This window comes from Hyperoodon ampullatus (genome assembly GCF_949752795.1).
Source record: "Hyperoodon ampullatus genome assembly, chromosome: 6".
Classification (NCBI taxonomy): domain Eukaryota; kingdom Metazoa; phylum Chordata; class Mammalia; order Artiodactyla; family Ziphiidae; genus Hyperoodon; species Hyperoodon ampullatus.
The window spans coordinates 69,733,477-69,751,370 of NC_136919.1; the positions used below are offsets into that span (position 1 = coordinate 69,733,477).

General features: G+C 42.7%; 1 protein-coding gene and 1 pseudogene across 2 annotated transcripts in view; one reads left to right on the plus strand and one right to left on the minus strand.

Moving 5' to 3' along the window:
* Positions 1 to 1,755, minus strand: part of KDM4C (lysine demethylase 4C) — a 424,529-nt gene extending 422,774 nt beyond the window's left edge. The window contains exons 1-2 of the mRNA XM_079705780.1: positions 1,672 to 1,755; positions 1,414 to 1,468 (exon numbers count right to left, since the gene is read on the minus strand). The gene's annotated coding sequence lies outside the window, so the exon portion shown is untranslated. The remainder of the gene's footprint in view (positions 1 to 1,413; positions 1,469 to 1,671) is intronic.
* Positions 1,756 to 3,808: 2,053 nt separating this feature from the next.
* Positions 3,809 to 4,248, plus strand: LOC307054159 (ubiquitin-conjugating enzyme E2 D2-like; annotated as a pseudogene). Its single transcript has one exon. The product of its transcript is annotated as a ubiquitin-conjugating enzyme E2 D2-like (transcript).
* Positions 4,249 to 17,894: the final 13,646 nt, after the last annotated feature.

The window sequence follows — 17,894 nt, forward strand, 5'->3', positions numbered from 1 at the left end:
GCGCTCTAGATCCCGTGAGCCACAACTACTGAGCCCGTGTGCTGCAACTAATGAAGCCCACGTGTCTAGAGCCCGTGTTCCACAACAAGAGAAGCCACCACAATGAGAAGCCTGCGTACCGCAACAAAGAGTAACCCCTGCTTGCCGCAACTAGAGAAAGCCCACACGCAGCAACGAAGACCCAACACAGCCAAAAATAAAAATAAATTTAAAATAAGTTAAAAAAAAGAAAAAACCACAGTACAGGTAGAAAGTGAGACATGCCCATGAAGTGAAGTTTTACCAGATGTAAAGGAAAGGATTATCTCATTCTGGGATAAGTAGTGAAAAGGGATGAAAATGACATATATTGAGGGCGAATTATATGGCAGGTACTGAGCTAGATGGTTAACATGCATAAATTTTTTTGGCAGCATCCCTGGCATGTGGGATATTAGTTCCCCGACCAGGGATCGAGCTTGTGCCATGCCCCCTGCAGTGGAAGTGCGTAGTCTTAACCACTTGACCTCCAGGGAAGTCCCGACATGCATGATTTAATTTCATATCACTTTTTACCCTGTTAGACGTTAAAAAAAAAAAAATCCCATTTTTCAGGAGAGGTAACTGAGTCTTGAGGAGAATACGTAACCAAGGCAAGTTTCCAGTTAGGAAGCAGCAAAATCTAGGATTGAACTCTGGACTGTTTGCCTCTAAAGATAGCAGGCAGGAGAGGTAGTATCTTTTACTATTTTTATTTTTGAAAGTGATTTATTGCAGTTTTAAGAAATAGAAACTTTATGTATGTGTATTGTAGGATAGAAGAATTGTAAGAGATTGAAAGGCAGGAAACAGACATTCAGTACAGCATCAACACAGACGCAGAGGCTGGAGGGAGAGAAATGGTGGGCACTCAAGCTGACTGGAATGGGCTGCCTGTAGGCTGACCTTAAGTTCTCAGACCTAAAAAATGCTTTTAAAAGAGAGGAAAGAAAGACATTTAAATCTGCACAGGGAGATTTAAAACCTGTGTCAACACATCTGCAGGAGATTATTTCTAGGATTTCTCCATTTGACCTTGGTGTCCTGCTTCTACTGAGCTTCTGTTCTGGGTTTCCCTGTTGCCTCTACATTATGACATGTCCACTCAGAGGTGAATGTACCAGCTCCTCAGAATACTGGTACTAATGCCTATCATTTATTTTCAACACATAGTTTTTGAACCCCTACTATAAGCCTGCCCTAGGTCATAACTGCCAACATAAATCAAATGGAGGCCCTGCCTCATAATTATGTCTTACTTGGGCCTCCCTCAAATGCCCTGTCAAATGATGAGTTCCTTTGAGGTTCATTTGTAATTTCCTGTAGTAGAGCAAAGTGGTTAAGGGAATGACTTGACGTCAGACAGATCTGAGTTCAAGTCCCAGTTCTACTCACTGTGAATTGTGGAAATGTGATCACACAGAGCTTCTGTAAGCCTCAGTTTCCTTCTCTATAAATTGGAGATAATGATAATATAAGTATACATGGGAAGCATAGATTGGTTGCTACATCTACTTTTTTTTGACAAGGAAAAACTATTTAAATTATGCACTCAATTCAATTGGTGTATTTCAAAAAGTGCAATATTTTTCTTCATTATCAATAAAAGGAGTTAGAAGTTAACTTCAAAGAAATAAGGATATGACAAATTACCTGAAAAGTCACAGTCACATATGCATTCACTGCATCCTAGAGAAGAGGGGCAAGTTAGGTTCACCCACTTTCATGAGTTTCTTCAAATACCAGACCTATTCATGGGTGGAAGAGAAAAGGCAAATTTTTTAAAGAAGTATGTTATTAAATGAGGTATTTGCAATTCTTAAGAGTACCAGGTGGGGAGTATGTTTTCTAAACTAGATCTAGGAAGTACAATACGGACTCAATCTGTCCTCCTCCCCTCCAAATCTGTTTACTTATTAATGAATTTAAAAACAAACAAACAAAAAAAAGATTAAAAAACAACAACAACAACAACAATTTCACACATACCACCAAAACAGAAAAATAAAACACTAAGAGGTCCCAGATTACTCTCCAGACAGGAACCAGTGGTTCTAGGCTCAACAGTTCAAGCCTAGAATTCATCTGTTACAAAGGCATCATGAACATGCCTTACTTCCAAACACAAAAATTTTTGTAACAATAAAACCAAAAACTAGTCCTGGTCACTTTTCTAACATACTCAAATTTAACTAGTATTTAAACTGAGTCGGGAGAAGAAAGAAATCCATACTTACGGGCCAAGGGTGGGTGCAGAGCATTTGTCCTTGCCCTCATGAAAGGCAGAGACATTCAGCTGCTAAAGAAATAACTAGTCCTTTGTAGTCAGACAGTTTATTATTTCCATAGATAGCAATAGCAAGATCCGCAAAGGTGCCAGCTCCCTGTGTCCTTTGCCCCACAAGACAGCACTAAAGCAAAAGGGGTCAGATAACAAGGCAACATGGGTGATAATGGGCTCTGGTTCTGAGGAACCAGTTTTATTTATTTATTTATTAACATTTATTTATTTATTTGGCCGCGCTGGGTCTTAGTTGCAGCCCACGGGATCTTTTGAGTTGCGACAAGCGAACTCTTAGTTGTGGCATGTGGGATCTAGTTCCCTGACCAGGGATCAAACCCGGGCCCCCTGCATTGGGAGCATGGAGTCTTAGCCACTGGACCACCAGGGAAGTCCCAGGAACCAGTTTTATACTAAGCAGTTTGAGTATTTCCTGCTAAGCAACTTTATAGCATGCAGCTGTACCCTAAATGTGGGTGAGAGAGGAATTTCAAGGCAGAAGCCCTTATATCTTACCAGAACCTGGGAGGCAGTAAGAAATTGTCTCATAACAGCCTCGAGGAAAGATAAAAAGGAAGGTGAGAAATGGCCTTGTAGCAGCTCCTCCCAAGCCTCCCATTCTCTCATGTTCTGAGAGGATTATGGGGCATTTTACCAAGACTTAGATCTCCTGAGGTGAAGCCTTGTCCATGTGGCCTATATGGATATTTGCAAGGACACCTGCACAGAGCAGTTTCCCTACAACTTCACCCCCTAACCTTTCACATCACCAGTCAAGAACTCTCTTTAGAAACATAGGCCACCCCATTAGATATCCTAGTTATACAAATCCTTTTAACTTGTCCTAGGCAACAGAGGTACAACAATCGATTAAACTTACAGCAGTTGCTATAGTCTGTGAATAGGGCTGTGAATAGGTAAAAGGAAATCGGATCGGGTTCGAGAAAGTTTATCTTGTTCTACTGTCTGGCGTGGTAGCCGTTAGTCAGCAGCTGCTGGGAAGTTTCTGAGAGGTCTTAGATTAAGATTCCCTATCAGCCAACGGTCAAGTTGGAGGTGACAGTCTGCCTTAAAAACTAACCAGGCCGCCCGCCCGCGCGTCCCTCGGTCACCCTGCAGCAAGCAGTCCCTTCGACCGTCCGACCCAGAAACGCCGGCCGAGCCCGAGGCCTCGGCTCTTGCTCCCTGGAGGAGGGATCCGCCGCGGCTGAGGAGGCGGCGCTGAGCCTAGACGGAAGCAGCAGCTACCGCGGTGGCGGCGGCAGCGCATAAAGGGGCCGCCGCCAGCGCATAAAGGGGCCGCCGCCGGGTGATGCGGCAACCCCTGCGGCAGGCTCAGGAGCCGAGTGGGCCACGGCCCCAAGTTCGTCCCGCCGGAGCCGCGCTGCGGAACTCCCCATCTTCTCCGGCCGACCCGCGATCACCGAGGCGGCCTCACGCCTCACCCCTTCCGCGTCCCTCCCCTGCCCTTGTTCCCGCCCGGGGGGCCGCCTCCACCCGCCTCTCGCGATGGCTCTGAAGAGAATCCACAAGGAATTGAACGACCTGGCGCGGGATCCCCCAGTACCGTGTTCAGCAGGTCCCGTTGGAGATGATATGTTCCATTGGCAAGCTACAATAATGAGGCCAAATGACAGTCCCTATCAGGGTGGAGTATTTTTCTTGACAATTCATTTCCCAACAGATTACCCCTTCAAACTACCTAAGGTTGCATTTACAACAACACTTTATCATCCAAATATTAACAGTAATGGCAGCATTTGTCTTGATATTCTACGGTCACAGTGGTCTCCGGCACTATTTCAAGAGTACTTTTGTCCATCTGTTCTCTGTTGTGTGATCCCAATCCAGATGATCCTTTAGTGCCTGAGATTGCTCGGATCTACAAAACAGATAGAGAAAAGTGCAACAGAATAGCTCGGGAATGGACTCAGAAGTATGCGATGTAATTAAAGAAATTATTGGATAACCTCTACAAATAAAGATAGGGGAACCCTGAAAGAAAGTCCTTTTGATTTCCATTTGACTGCTTTCTATGAGCCCAGGCCTCATCTTCCCCTGTGCACGTTTACCTGATACAGCAGGGCTGCGTGTTGTACATACTTGGAACAACAAGCTAGAAATACTGTACTTCTGTACCAACATTGCCTCCTAGCACCGAAGTGTGTGTGTGACAAGCCAGTTCTCCAGGCATAACCTAGGTGTGAGACTAAAAGCTTTCCTTATTGACTTAAATTTGGATAACGGCAGAGTGAGGGGTGGTGGGTATGGTGTGTGCTTGGATGGGGAAGGAAAGCTCCACTGACCTGTAGGAGGTTGTTTTTTAAGTGAAATCCCATTAAACTCAAAACAGTTATGAAAAGCAAGGCGAAGAACATGAAGCTGTTTCTGTATTCATTTTATTCCGAAGGACTTAATGTCTTAGGTGAAAGTTATGACCAATCAGATTAAACTCTACCTACGTCCTGTATTTTAAGGTCTAAGTTTAACGGGTCAACATTTAAATGGATTGGAGCTATTAGTAAGTAAAGTGTGATGGGCTTTGTTTCCAACTCTTTTACATCTCCCCACCCTTCAACCTTCGTCCTTCAGCCCCTCTTTCTCTCTTCCATATTCTTTGGTTTGTATGGGGTTTCTCAGTTAATACATAGCTAATAGCTCTTATTTTTCTTATGTTTTTAACTGCTTAGGTCTATCTGGATGTAAGGGTGAAAATTCATTCAGTGGAAATACTTGTGTATATTTAAAGACCCAATTGCTCCTCTGGAGCTTGTACATTCAAGAATGATTAATCTGTGTAATAAACTGATTACTACAGTCATTACATAAAAACAAAAACAAAAACTAGCCAGATGCTCTGCAGATCAGAGCTGAAAGAGATGAATGGACCCTCCCCAGTCCCATCCCTCCCCAGCAGTTAAGGTTGTCCTGTGCTAGCTACCACACCCAAGTGCTTGGCATCAGTCCCCACAGCAATTATGTCACCCTTTTGCCAGTTGTCCCCATGTCTTATTCACACCATATGCCCAGACTTGTTCCTAGGTGGCTCAGTAGTTTCTTCCTTGTACCACCTAGAACATCTACAGTCCTCTGATATGTGGGCAACACTAGAAGCACTTTAGAGTTGTCATCTCACATCCATGATCATTATCATCATTATCATAACCGCCCAAATCTAGCAAGCTTAGCTGGGCAGCAAAAGGACATCAAGTTAGAATCTCCCACCTCCTGGCTCTTCTTTGATACATACAAATTCCAGTATCCCAGTATCCCAGGAGGTAGACTTGAGAGGAAAAGAGTGAATGAGTTAATTACACAGTCCACGTGCCAAGACGAGCCAGGTCCAGTGCCCCAGACTCTGTGTCCCCAAACTCCCTTTGCTACTTGACTGCGTAGTTGGCAGTTTGGGTATGTGTGCCAGGCTTCCTTTGTCTCAGGTGCTGGAATCACTGGAGCTTATTTTTAGGCCCGGTTCTGACTTGTAGATGGATTGCTGCCCTGTGCAATAGTATATTCAGGTGGCTATGGTCCTTACCTGGGAAGCTCAGGTCAAATCAGCTTGCTTCCATTGATGTTCATCGTCCAAGAGTCCTTTTCCATAGGCATTCACATGGGTCACAAACAGAGGGCATGGGTCTTGTGCAATCTTATGCCCCGTTTGGCCCCTCTGAGCTGAGACTTGACTTTCCTGCTGCCAAGTACCAGACTACACTGCTAGCCCATTGCCCAATGCCATGAGTCAGTGAAAATGCAACAAGGCATATTTCGGGAGGCATTTTTAGAGCAAACATCACAACTTAAACTATGCTCAATGAGCAGAGTTCCCTTTTCCATGCATAGTTTTACAGTTTTCTTGAAAGCTGCAGAGCTGTACCATTCCAGTACATTCCTGTATAGGGGGCCCCAAGACCACACCCCAGGTTCAAAGATTCGCTAGGAGGACTGACAAAATTCAGCACATAGTTGTACGCACAGCTAAGATTTATTACAGTGAAAGGATACAAAACAAAGTCAGCAAACGAAAAAGGCATATGGTGCAAAGCCTAGAGAAAACCAGGCACAAGCTTCCAAGAGTCCTCTCCCAGTAGAGTCACACAGGACAGCTTAATTCCCCCATCAACAAGTTGTGCCAACACATGTGAAATGTTACCTCCTGGGGAAGCTCATTAGAGACAGTGCCCAAGGCTTTTATTGGGAGCTGGTCATATAGGCACCTTCTGCCTAACACATACCAAAATTCCAGACTCCCAGGAGGAAAGCAGTATTTAGCATAAACCACACTGGTTGTACAAACAGTTTAAGTACAATGAACCACTCTTATCAGTTCTGTGAATGGTGGGAACCCTCCCCAAAACACATCCTAGACACCAGGCCAACCTGTAAGCAGGACTTTCCACGGATAAGCAGGCTCTTGGCCCTTGGCCAAGGCATCTTTACAGCAAAAGTATTATCAGTAGGACCTCCTGCAGCAGGGTGAGAGCAGCCTGCAGTACTGATCTCAGTTATGCCCTTTCGGGGTCCTTTACTTAGCCAATTAAAACAAGTACCACTAACTATACAGATCTATCTGAAAAAGCCAGGTGACTTCATCCTTAAGCTTCTGATTAACTTTTTTTTTTTTTTTAACCTAGCCCAAGGCATCAATTCAGGCACAGCCAGTAAGTTGAAGTTGACCTGAAAGCTTTCCTGGGCTGAGGTAGTATGATAGTTGGGGCACACAGACAAGTACAGTCCCAGAGATCGCAAGTGGTAACCATAGAAACAAAGAGTTCACAAATGTTGGGGCATGCCAAGCAGGACATACATTAGTCAGGCAGCACAGGTTATCAGGGCCCCATGTGGCCTTGTACTGTCAGACCTCCCACTCTGGGTTCTCAGTCCAGTCCTAATTATGCAGTTCAGTCCTTGATTTCAGAGGGACTGCCTGAGGCTAGTCAGTTCCAAACAGTTTTACTTGTCTATAACATCAGTTCAACAGCTTCACTACTGTGGACAACATCTATAGGTGTTCTGCAGGAAAGTGCCGGCACTGGGGTCACCCCCTGCCATCTCAGTGCTGGTAAGGTGTGAGCCTAGGCTCAGCAACCAGTTTAATTCAGAGAACTCGCAGCTTGAAAAGGCATATAGTTTTTCCTTTAGGAAGAGGGCAAGGCTCCCAGGAACAGTTCTGAAAAACAAAGATTATTAATGCCCTTCCCCCCTGCCTCCCCATCCCCAGGTGCTGGGGTTTTACTTTTTCCTGCATCATTACAAAATCAGTTGTGTCCTGTTCAGCAATGGTAACAACATTTTTTCAATTATCCCCTACTCTCATCTAGACCATTCACCTGGAAAAGTTGTATGCGAAAGGCATAAAAGCATTTTCACAGAAAAACATTTTTGTATAATTTAACCAGAAAGACCCATCATATTCGAAATGGGTCAGAACGAAATCTTAAATTTTTAAAAGATAATTATATTGGGCTTAATAACTTGCCATCCCTTTTGTCCTAATCATTTATCCAGGGAGCAGCCTAGAAAAGATCAGTCCCTTTCTGGGGACAGCTGCATTTAATAATCAAACTGCCTTACTAAGGTGTGTATACCAGGAAAAAGGTGAGGGACGTAGAGTCAGGCTATCAGACCGCCATTGCAAACTGCAACTAATTTAGAAAGCTGAATACAAGTCAACAGCAGTGAGACGACCCTGAAACAGGGTCCAGAGTCTGACTTGTTAGTAGTGGGTGGAGGTGTCACACTCCCTAGCTTTTGCAGGAATCCTGTTAGGAATGCATTCAGTCTCTGTATCAGAAATACAGAGCTGATCAGCAGCTCAATTTCACACGGCCTCATCAGAAATAAGCTCTTTTCTGTGGGCATTTGTGACCCAGATGGTCCAGCCAGCATCCATGATGTTTCCACAATTTAGCTCACAGAGAAGTGTCCTAAATGTGTAACTATTCCAGAATCTGAGTTTTATTTTTTGAGCAGAACTTCGTCAGCTTTTAGTTTGGCACAGCTAGTGCTGAGGCTGAAATAGCCCAGACCAGGTTTCAGCTTAGAGTCAGGTCTAGGCAATTAAGCGTCAGGATTCCAAAAAAGCCAGCAGCTTTTCTTTAGCCGCATATTCAAAGCCCAGATGCTACAAAGCCAGAGAGCCATGTTCCAAGTCCAACTGACAAGTGAGGCTTTATAACACCCTTTTTATCTTGTCAGCCTTAGAGTCCCAAAAGACCCACCCAAAAATATGAACATCAGGCTGGAAAATCATCAGGCTTTATGGATCAGACATCTGATTTTACAAAAGCTCATTAGCAACTCAAATCTGCTTTGTAAAATTCCAAAAGTGTATTTCTATCTGGAGAGTGCCTCTCTTTCCATGTTGTTTCATTTTTTTCCAGAAGTTACAATAGGCAAAAAGTATAACAAATATCATCAGTTACAGAGACTGACTTTGTTTTCAACACTCAAAAAAGAAAAAAAAATTTCAATCCACCCACCAATGGCAAAAAGCAAGTATTTATTTGTGTGTCCCACTAACACTTTTGCTTTGCAGCTTTCCCTGACTGGGATGATCCCTGTAGCATTTATGAAATTATAAGCATATAATATTTTCCATCAATTTTTATCCTACATCCAGATGCAAAAGCCACAAAGCACAAAGCTATTTCAACACAGCGCACCCCCCTCAACCTTTAAATGGAAATTTACTCAACTCTCTACCAGTAAATTTAACATTTACAAGATTAACATTAGAGCTACCAAGGAAGACTCTCAGCTAGAATTGGGGGCAGGAGAGGGACGACAGGGCTACTGTACCAGTGATGGTAACTAGGCTGAAGAAATGGCTGCAGTGTTTTTTTCCCTTTTCCCCCTCTGGTTTGCTTTGCTCTAGCCGTGGGAACTGACCTAACATTTTTTCCCTTCCACTTGGAAAAAAGAGCAATACAAACTTTTAATATTTCTGGGTCATCCAAACTCACCTTTGGGAATTTTGGGGCCCTTCTCCTCCCATATGAAGGAGAGAACAAAATACAAAAAGGCATCACCTTTTCCCCCTCACTTTAGCACATGTTAGCACAGGCTGCACTTTTGCCCCTCGCTTCAGCCAGCACAGCCAGAGACAGCCAGGAGATCCAGCAAGCCAACTCTCCTGGAGTTGGATCTATCATTTTCAAATTCCACAGGTAACTTCTACCTCTCAGAAAATACTGCTGTTTCATCCAGTGAATGACTCAATAGCCAGCATAGTTAGTACTAAAGATGTGTTATCCCTCAACTCCTTCACCTTTACTTTTCTCAAGTTGCTTTTGCCATATTTCAGTGAGTCAGAGTTGGGCTAGCAAATCCCATTTCTGACACCAACTGAGTTAGGGGTCCTCAAGACCACCCTCCCCCAAGGTCTGATGATTTACTAGGAGAACCGACAATGCTCGGCATATAGCTGTACTCACAGCTAAGATTTATTACTGTGAAATGATGCAAAATAAGACAGCAGATAGAAAAGGCACATGGAGCAAGCACATTAGAGCCCAAGGCTTTATTGGGGGACTGGTCATGTAGGCACCTTCTGCCTAACACATACCAAAATTCCAGACTCCCAGGAGGAAAGCAGGTGTCCAGCATAATCCACACTGGTTGTACAAGCATCTTAGGTACAATGAGCCACTCTTATCAGTTCTGTGGATGGTGGGAACCCTCCCCAAATCACATCTCAGACACCAGCAAAAGGCCAACCTTGTAAGCAGAACTTCCTAAGGATAAGCAGGCTCAGATCTGCTATGTTAATTCCTTCCTACACAACCCCATTGACCTTTAACTTAGCTGGCATATCCATGAGGCTTAGGCATCCTTAGGAGCTGTAGTGTACCCAGGCCCCCAAGAAGCCTAAGGTGATAGCATAGATCCTGCATCTGAGATAGCCACACCTTCCTAGTAATTATGTAGCTGTGAGATTCCATTAATGCCCAGTGTGGTAGGTTGAATAACAGCCCCCAGAGATTTCCAGGTTCTAATCCCTGTAACCTATGAGTGTTAATTTATGTGGTAAAAGGGATTTTGCAGGTGTGATCAAGTTAGGGATCTTGAGATGGGGATTAGCCATTTGGGCCCTAAATGTAATCACAAGTGTCCTTAACAGAAAGAGGCCAGAGGGAGGTTTGACTATAGAAGAGGAAGTAGGAGATGTAATGATGGAAACAAGAGGCTGAAATGATGTAAGGAAGGGGTCATGAGCCAAGACACTCCAGAAACTGGAAAACGCAAGGAAACTGATTCTCCCTTAGAACCTCTAGAAGGAGGGCAGCCGTGCCAACACCTTTATTTCAGTCTACTGAAACCCATTTTAGACTTCTGGCTTTCAGAACTGTAAGATAATTTTGTGTTGTTTTAAGCCACTAAGTTTGTGGTAGTTTGTTACAGCAGCAACAAAGAAAGAAAGTAGAAAAGTAATATACCAAGTCTTACTTCTTTCCCGGATATACCATTTCCATTTCATAATGCATGCTTGCTGGGCAATACCCACTCTGTTGACATTTTTATTTTTGACCCATTCCAGAATGGGCAGGTCAGAGAATAACATCATGTGCTATTGCTGAGTTAGCTTCTCAGGGTCCACCAGCACTAAACAACAGGACAATAATTACCCCTCAAATGGAGTATACCAGGCAGTGGTGTTAGGAAAATGCTGTGTCCAAAACCCTAGTGGGCACCACTGCCTAGTGCCACAGATGCAATCTACTGCAAGCACTGTCAAGCACTGATATTTGAAGCTCATAAGGCTCATTAGAACTAGCCTGTCGAAATAGGAGGGCAGTCTGTAGAGCCTGCTAGATAGTTTCCTTATGTATCTTCTTTCTACCACTTCCTTAGTCAGTATAGTTATCTGCTCATCCCCTCTCCTCCCTTCGCCTGGCACCCTGTCCTGCTCTACTGGTATCACATAACTGGGCTGAAAGATCCAGGTGGGCTCCTAGTTGTATACTCATCCCACTAGCACTGTTTAATTTGTGGCATTTCCCCACTGGGAACATTCCTAATAAGCAAGAGAGGTATTATACATATGCAACACATCTGTTCCCACAATACATTCAGAGGTATCAGTTACAACCACTTGGGTGTGTGAACTTTTCACTGAATGAAAGATAATACAGACAAGTTTCAAGGGCCACAATGGTATGGCCTCTTTTACCATAGATAAGGTCAACTTTTGGCAGGAATTACATGTCGGACAGGACATGGTTTTTTCTATGACTGCTGGAGGACTTCAGTGTGGTAAATTCACCTTCACTGTCCCCAAACTTTTTTTTTTTTTTTTGGCAAGAAGCCTCTATATTGTCAGTGTTTACTAGTCACACCTGCTGGCAAGCATCTGCTAACATTGCAATAATGCCATCAAGACAGAAACTTTAGATTTGTCAACCAACAGACACTATTTACACAGGAAACACTTTGGACATCAAAAAGCTTTTCTCTAACACTTTATAAGCATTCATAGCACAAAAAAGTAACGTATTATTTAAATTATACATTTTTACAATGGTACGTTAAATTGGCTCAGAGCCTCAATTTTTAATTTGATTTAAACATTGCTTTTAGTCTGATGACAACACCAATGGTGCAGAGTTCTGGAGATACGTTCAAAGCAGCACTCACCTGCGGCTTTTCTTCGGTTCCAGAGTCTCCGCGGCAGTCAGTAGTGTTTTGTCAAATGCATACTTTAGGTTTTTCTGTGAGAATGCAGAACACTGCATGTATTCGACAGCCTTCAGGTCACAGAACAGCATTTCAGCAGTCTGCGGAGTGAGAGGTTTCTGTGTTCTTGGCAAGTTTCTCGATAATAGAGGGTATCACATTTCTGAGATCAGTTTTGGCTCCAACAAATAAGGAGTCTTCAAACAATGGTGAATTATCTCAGGTACCCACTTTTCTTTCACATTTCCACATAAGGGCCGAAGACCACTGAAAAAGACTAGAAATATATGTTTTTGGATAGCTGAGGGGTTGTTCTGTCAAATCTTTCTTGTCCTGCAGGATCAAAAAGTCCATAAGTGTATGGCTCTCACCAGTTACTGACTGCATAGTTGTCAGAAACCATGGAACGTATTCAGACATTAACTTATTGTTGTATAGCATATCAAGACACATCTTACCAACAACACCATCACTCACAACACAAATTGTCTGCATTGCTGAAATATTTTTTACTCCACTGGAAATATTTCAAATATAATTTTGAACTCAGCTTCTCCATCTGATTTGAAGGACCTACCTGTTTTTCTGTTTTTTGGTTTTTGGGTTTTTTTGAGGCAAGGAATAAGAGTTTATTCGGAAAGCCAGCAGACCGAGAAGAAGGCAGACTAGTGTCTCCAATAAGCCATCTTATCTGGGTCTAGATGCCAGTTTCTTTTATAGAATCAGAGAGGGAGAGGAGGTGAGGAAGTAAAGTAAAAGGGCCATCAGTCTTGCAAAAAACATCTCCTGGAATGACCAGCCTCAGCGAGAGGATGTGTTAGTTTCTTTTTTCTTGCAGCCATTCACAGGTGGGCAGGGTTTCCTGAGGCAGGCCATTATGTATGATTATAACAAAAGCAACGAAAAGCAAAGGTTAAACTCAAAGAAACAGATCCAGTGTGGAGTCCGATTTAGCTCTGCCCTGTTACAATTCCCCACTGTCAATGTCCATTCCACAATCTTGTGGAAAAAGGGGTGACAATGTTCTAACTGCTCCATCAGATGGATCTTTCTCAGAGTGTCCGCCATTGGCGTCAGTGTTCCAAATGTTGAGATTTGTCTTTTGTTCCACTTTGGAAGTGTCTACTTTACACCTGTAGACTTAAAAATATTCACAACCTAAAAGTTGAGAGTTATCAGGAATTTTGAGGGCTTCAAGCCCAGGAGGCAGCATCTCAAGTTAAGGAATTTAGCGTTTTTCTTTGTATGGGAAGATGCAAGAGTCTGGGCTCACTGAAATCATTTCTTTGATATGCACCACAGCTATCTGGAGCCTGTATCCTGTATTTTCACATCCTGAGTGTCCTCAGGGCTCACCATAGGGAGTGGCTGCAGTCTGATGGCTGCCAGATGGCAGCTATTCTTCACCTTTCCAAGTTTCCTCAGGGTTTATTAGCTCAGGTTGGAGGGCTGCAATTGCAGATGACTGATCCTCTCCTCTTGGTCAGGAATCTGACCAATATTTGGGAGACATTTCACGATCAAATTTTGTCCCACGGTGCTGGAAGGCTCATCCCAGGTCAGGCAAAGATTCTTGATATGCCACTTCAGGTGCTATTTTTGGGATTAGGCCCTATTGATAATTAAAGATTCTCTGGATCCTCTAATTATGATCCAGGAGACATTTTCCCTTGCTGCTTCTTCCCATACCTAGATCATATTATTACAATTATTTTATGTTATAAAAGTGATCTATTTCCTTAAGATGTTTAGCCACAGGAGTTTTGTTGGAGGCCTGGTTACGCACCGGGTACTGCAAGAGACAACAATTTTATAAAATAGGATATAAGTAATGCAGCTAGTAACGTTGACAAAGACATAGTGCAGCAGGGAGACACAAAGCACAAATAATTTGGAAATAAAGAAAAAATTAAAACAATGATAGACATAAATATCAAGTCCACAGGAGAGCCAGCTGGAGACAACAAATTCTGGCAGGATCAGGTAGAGAGAAAAAGATAAATGTTTCGTCTTTGTTTACAAAGGCATACTTTATCAGCTTGTTGTAGGTCATCGCATAAAAGAGAAGGTTTTTCTAAAAAACAAAGATTAAAGCCAGTATATTTCCCAAAGTCATAAAGTTATAAATCATATTTAGCACTTTATTCAGTCTCATGTAATTAATTCCCATTGATCTGGATGAAATAATCAGATTTCCTAATAGTTTTGTCATACGTTACCCAGTCCAGTGATATTATCTAAAGACTATCAGAAACTTAGATTTCTTAAAAAGTTCCTTTTTATCAGTCTTCTTGAAAATCTTCATTTTGTAAAAGCTATTTTGTAAAATAGCATGGTTAAAGATTTGAGTACAATGTAATTAGCAGGAAACTTGGATATAACATTTTAGAATAACTAGTGTTATGATTGATAATATATCAGGACATATCAGATATTAGGGATTCCATATAAATTTTGGAATATCTATATAAATGACATTTATCCATACACCATAACCTAAGGTTCATCTCCAATCACTTGACAATGTTTTTGAAGTAATTTAACATACCAAATAAAATTAGTTTGACATCTCTCTCTGAGATGTCTCAGAGATGTTCTTTCAAAGTATCTCAGAGTCAGGTGGAGACTAAAAAGCTTTATTCAGATTTTTATATTTAGGAAATTTGTTAAAAATATCAAAAAGGTTTTTTTTATTTTTGAATTTTATTTATTTTTTATACAGCAGGTTCTTATTAGTCATCCATTTTATACACATCAGTGTATACATGTCAATCCCAATCGCCCAATTCATCCCACCCACCACCCCCCCACCCCACCGCTTTCCCCCCTTGGTGTCCATACGTTTGTTCTCTACATCTGTGTCTCTATTTCTGCCCAGCAAACCAGTTCACCTGTACCATTTTTCTAGGTTCCACATATATGCGTTAATATACGATATTTGTTTTTCTCTTTCTGACTTACTTCACTCTGAATGACAGGCTCTAGATCCATCCACGTCTCTACAAATGACCCAATTTCGTTCCTTTATATGGCTGAGTAACATTCCATTGTATATATGTACCACATCTTCTTTATCCATTTGTCTGTCAATAGGCATTTAGGTTGCTTCCATGACCTGGCTATTGTAAATAGCGCTGCAATGAACATTGGGGTGCATGTGTCTTTTTTTTTTAATTTTTAAAAATTTATTTATTTTTGGCTGCATTGGGTCTTCGTTGCCACGTGTGGGCTTTCTCTAGTTGTGGCGAGCAGGGGCTACTCTTCGTTGCGGTGCGCAGGCTTCTCACTGGGGTGGCTTCTCTTGTTGCGGAGCACGGGCTCTAGGCACATGAGCTTCAGTAGTTGTGGCATGTGGGATCAGTAGTTGTGGCTCATGGGCTCTAGAGCGCAGGCTCAGTAGTTGTGGCACACGGGCTCAGCTGCCCCATGGCATGTGGGATCCCCCAGACCAGGCCTCGAACCCATGTCCCCTGCATTGGCAGGCAGATTCTTAACCACTCCACCACCAGGGAAGCCCTGTGCATGTGTCTTTTTGAATTATGGTTTTCTCTGGGTATATGCCCAGTAGTGGGATTGCTGGGTCATATGGTAATTCTATTTTTAGTTTTTTAAGGAACTTCCATACTGTTTTCCATAGTGGCTGTATCAATTTACATTCCCACCAACAGTGCAAGAGGGTTTCCTCTTCTCCACACCCTCTCCAGCATTTGTTGTTTGTAGAATTTTCTGATGATGCCCATTCTAACTTGTGTGAGGTGATACCTCATTGTAGTTTTCATTTGCATTTCTCTAATAATTAGTGATGTTGAGCAGCTTTTCATGTGCTTCTTGGCCATCTGTATGTCTTCTTTGGAGAAAATTCTATTTAGGTCTTCTGCCCATTTTTTGTTGGGTTGTTTGTTTTTTAATATTGAGCTGCATAAGCTGTTTATATACTTTGGAGATTAACCCTTTGTCCATTGATTTGTTTGCAAATATTTTCTCCCATTCTGAGGGTTGTCTTTTTGCCTTGATTGCAGTTTCTTTTGCTTTGCAAAACCTTTTTTTTTTTTTTGCAATACGCAGGCCTCTCACTGTTGTGTCCTCTCCCGTTGCGGAGAACAGGCTCCGGACATGCAGGCTCAGCGGCCATGGCTCACGGGCCCAGCCGCTCCGCGGCATGTGGAATCCTCCCGGACCGGGGCACGAACCCGTGTCCCCTTCATCGGCAGGTGGATTCTTAACCACTGCGCCACCAGGTTAAGTCCCAAGGTTTTTTGGTTTTGTTTTTGATGTGGACCATTTTTAAAGTTTTTATTGAAGTTGTTACAATATTGCTTCTGTTTTATGTTTTGGGTTTTTTTCACGAGGCATGTGGGATCTTAGCTCCCTGACCACGGATTGAGCCTGCACCCCCTGCATGGGAAGATGAAGTCTTAACCACTGGACCGCCAGGGAAGTCCCTGTTTTGTTTTGTTTTTTAATCATTACTCTGCACTGTTATTTATTTAGTTATTTATTTGGCCACACCGCACAGCTTGTGAGATCTTTGTTCCCTGACCAGGGATCAAACGCGGGCCCTCAGCAGTGAAAGCACTGAGTCTCAACCACTGGACCACCAGGGAATTCCCCACCCTAGTGTTTTTAACTTAGAATTTTGAGTATTTTGGTTCAGGTCTCAAGAGTACAATTTGTTTTAAGGAAGTGGCCCTGCAGACCGATGTGGGGGGTTGGGTTTCCCTTTCATGCAGTGATTTCCAAACGAAGTTGATTAGGCCTAACAGTTTATGAAAGCAGTAAATGTGGAGTTGCAAGCCTTCCCCTGAATTTCAAAAAGCTTACTAGGCACTGTGGTTTAGATGAAAGTGCATGGCCTCTGAGTATGACATATGTGGGTTCTTTATCCAACTTGCTCTTTGATATAAACCCCAGTTACTTCACCTCAATTTCTCATCTGTAAAATGGTGTTAGAAAAACTTAACTCAAGTCTTGTTTTTTGTTTTGGCCGTGCTGTGTGGCTTGTGGGATCTTAGTTCCCAGACCAGGGATCAAATCCGGGCCCTTGGCAGTGAAAGTGCAGAGTCCTAACCACTGGACTGCCAGGGAATTCCCCTTAACTCACGTTTTAATTGTTAATTATACCTCGACAAAGGTGAGGGAAAAAATACTCAGAGGACTGTTTTAGGACTTACATGAGACGATGTTTGTAGAGTTGGGCACACTGATGATACACAATAAATGGTTCTTCTCTCCTTGCCCTCTCTGCAATAAAAACTACTGGTAACATTTACTAACAATAGGATGGAGAAGATAGCCTGCATATTATTTTTATTTTTTAATTGCTATTACATCAGTTCAGTATGGGATCGTTTCTTTTAGAAATATTTATCCAAAGTTTTGTTTTGGCAGTATTATATGTATGCAGTTAAACAGATGAGAAACACAATTCTTTTCGTATTGTGTTTCTTTTGGTAACCAAATTATCTTAAAATCTGGTGCATAATGATAAAACATCAATAAAAACTGTCCTTCAGATAGAGAACCACAGGATTGGTATGTCAGGGCATATTCTCAGAAATGAACACTAGATGGCAGCTTTCAGACAAGATTGTCTGGGTCAATGGCCCACTTTTGTTTTCCCCTCCTGACAAAACCCAAGCCAAGTCTTTTCCCAGTGTCTTTCTTACCCAGTGGATCCCGCTTCCCCAGGGACCCTCCCACTTGCCTCCATCAGGAGAATTACCGAAGCCTGCGCACCTAGAGCCCGAGCTCTGCAACAAGAGAAGCCACCACAATGAGAAGCCTGCACGCTGCAACCAAGTGTAGCCCCCACTCACCGCAACTAGAGAAAGCCTGTGTGCAGCAACAAAGACCCAACAACAAAGACCCAATGCAGCCATAAATAAATACATAAATAAATTAAAAAAAATAAGTATGCTAATAT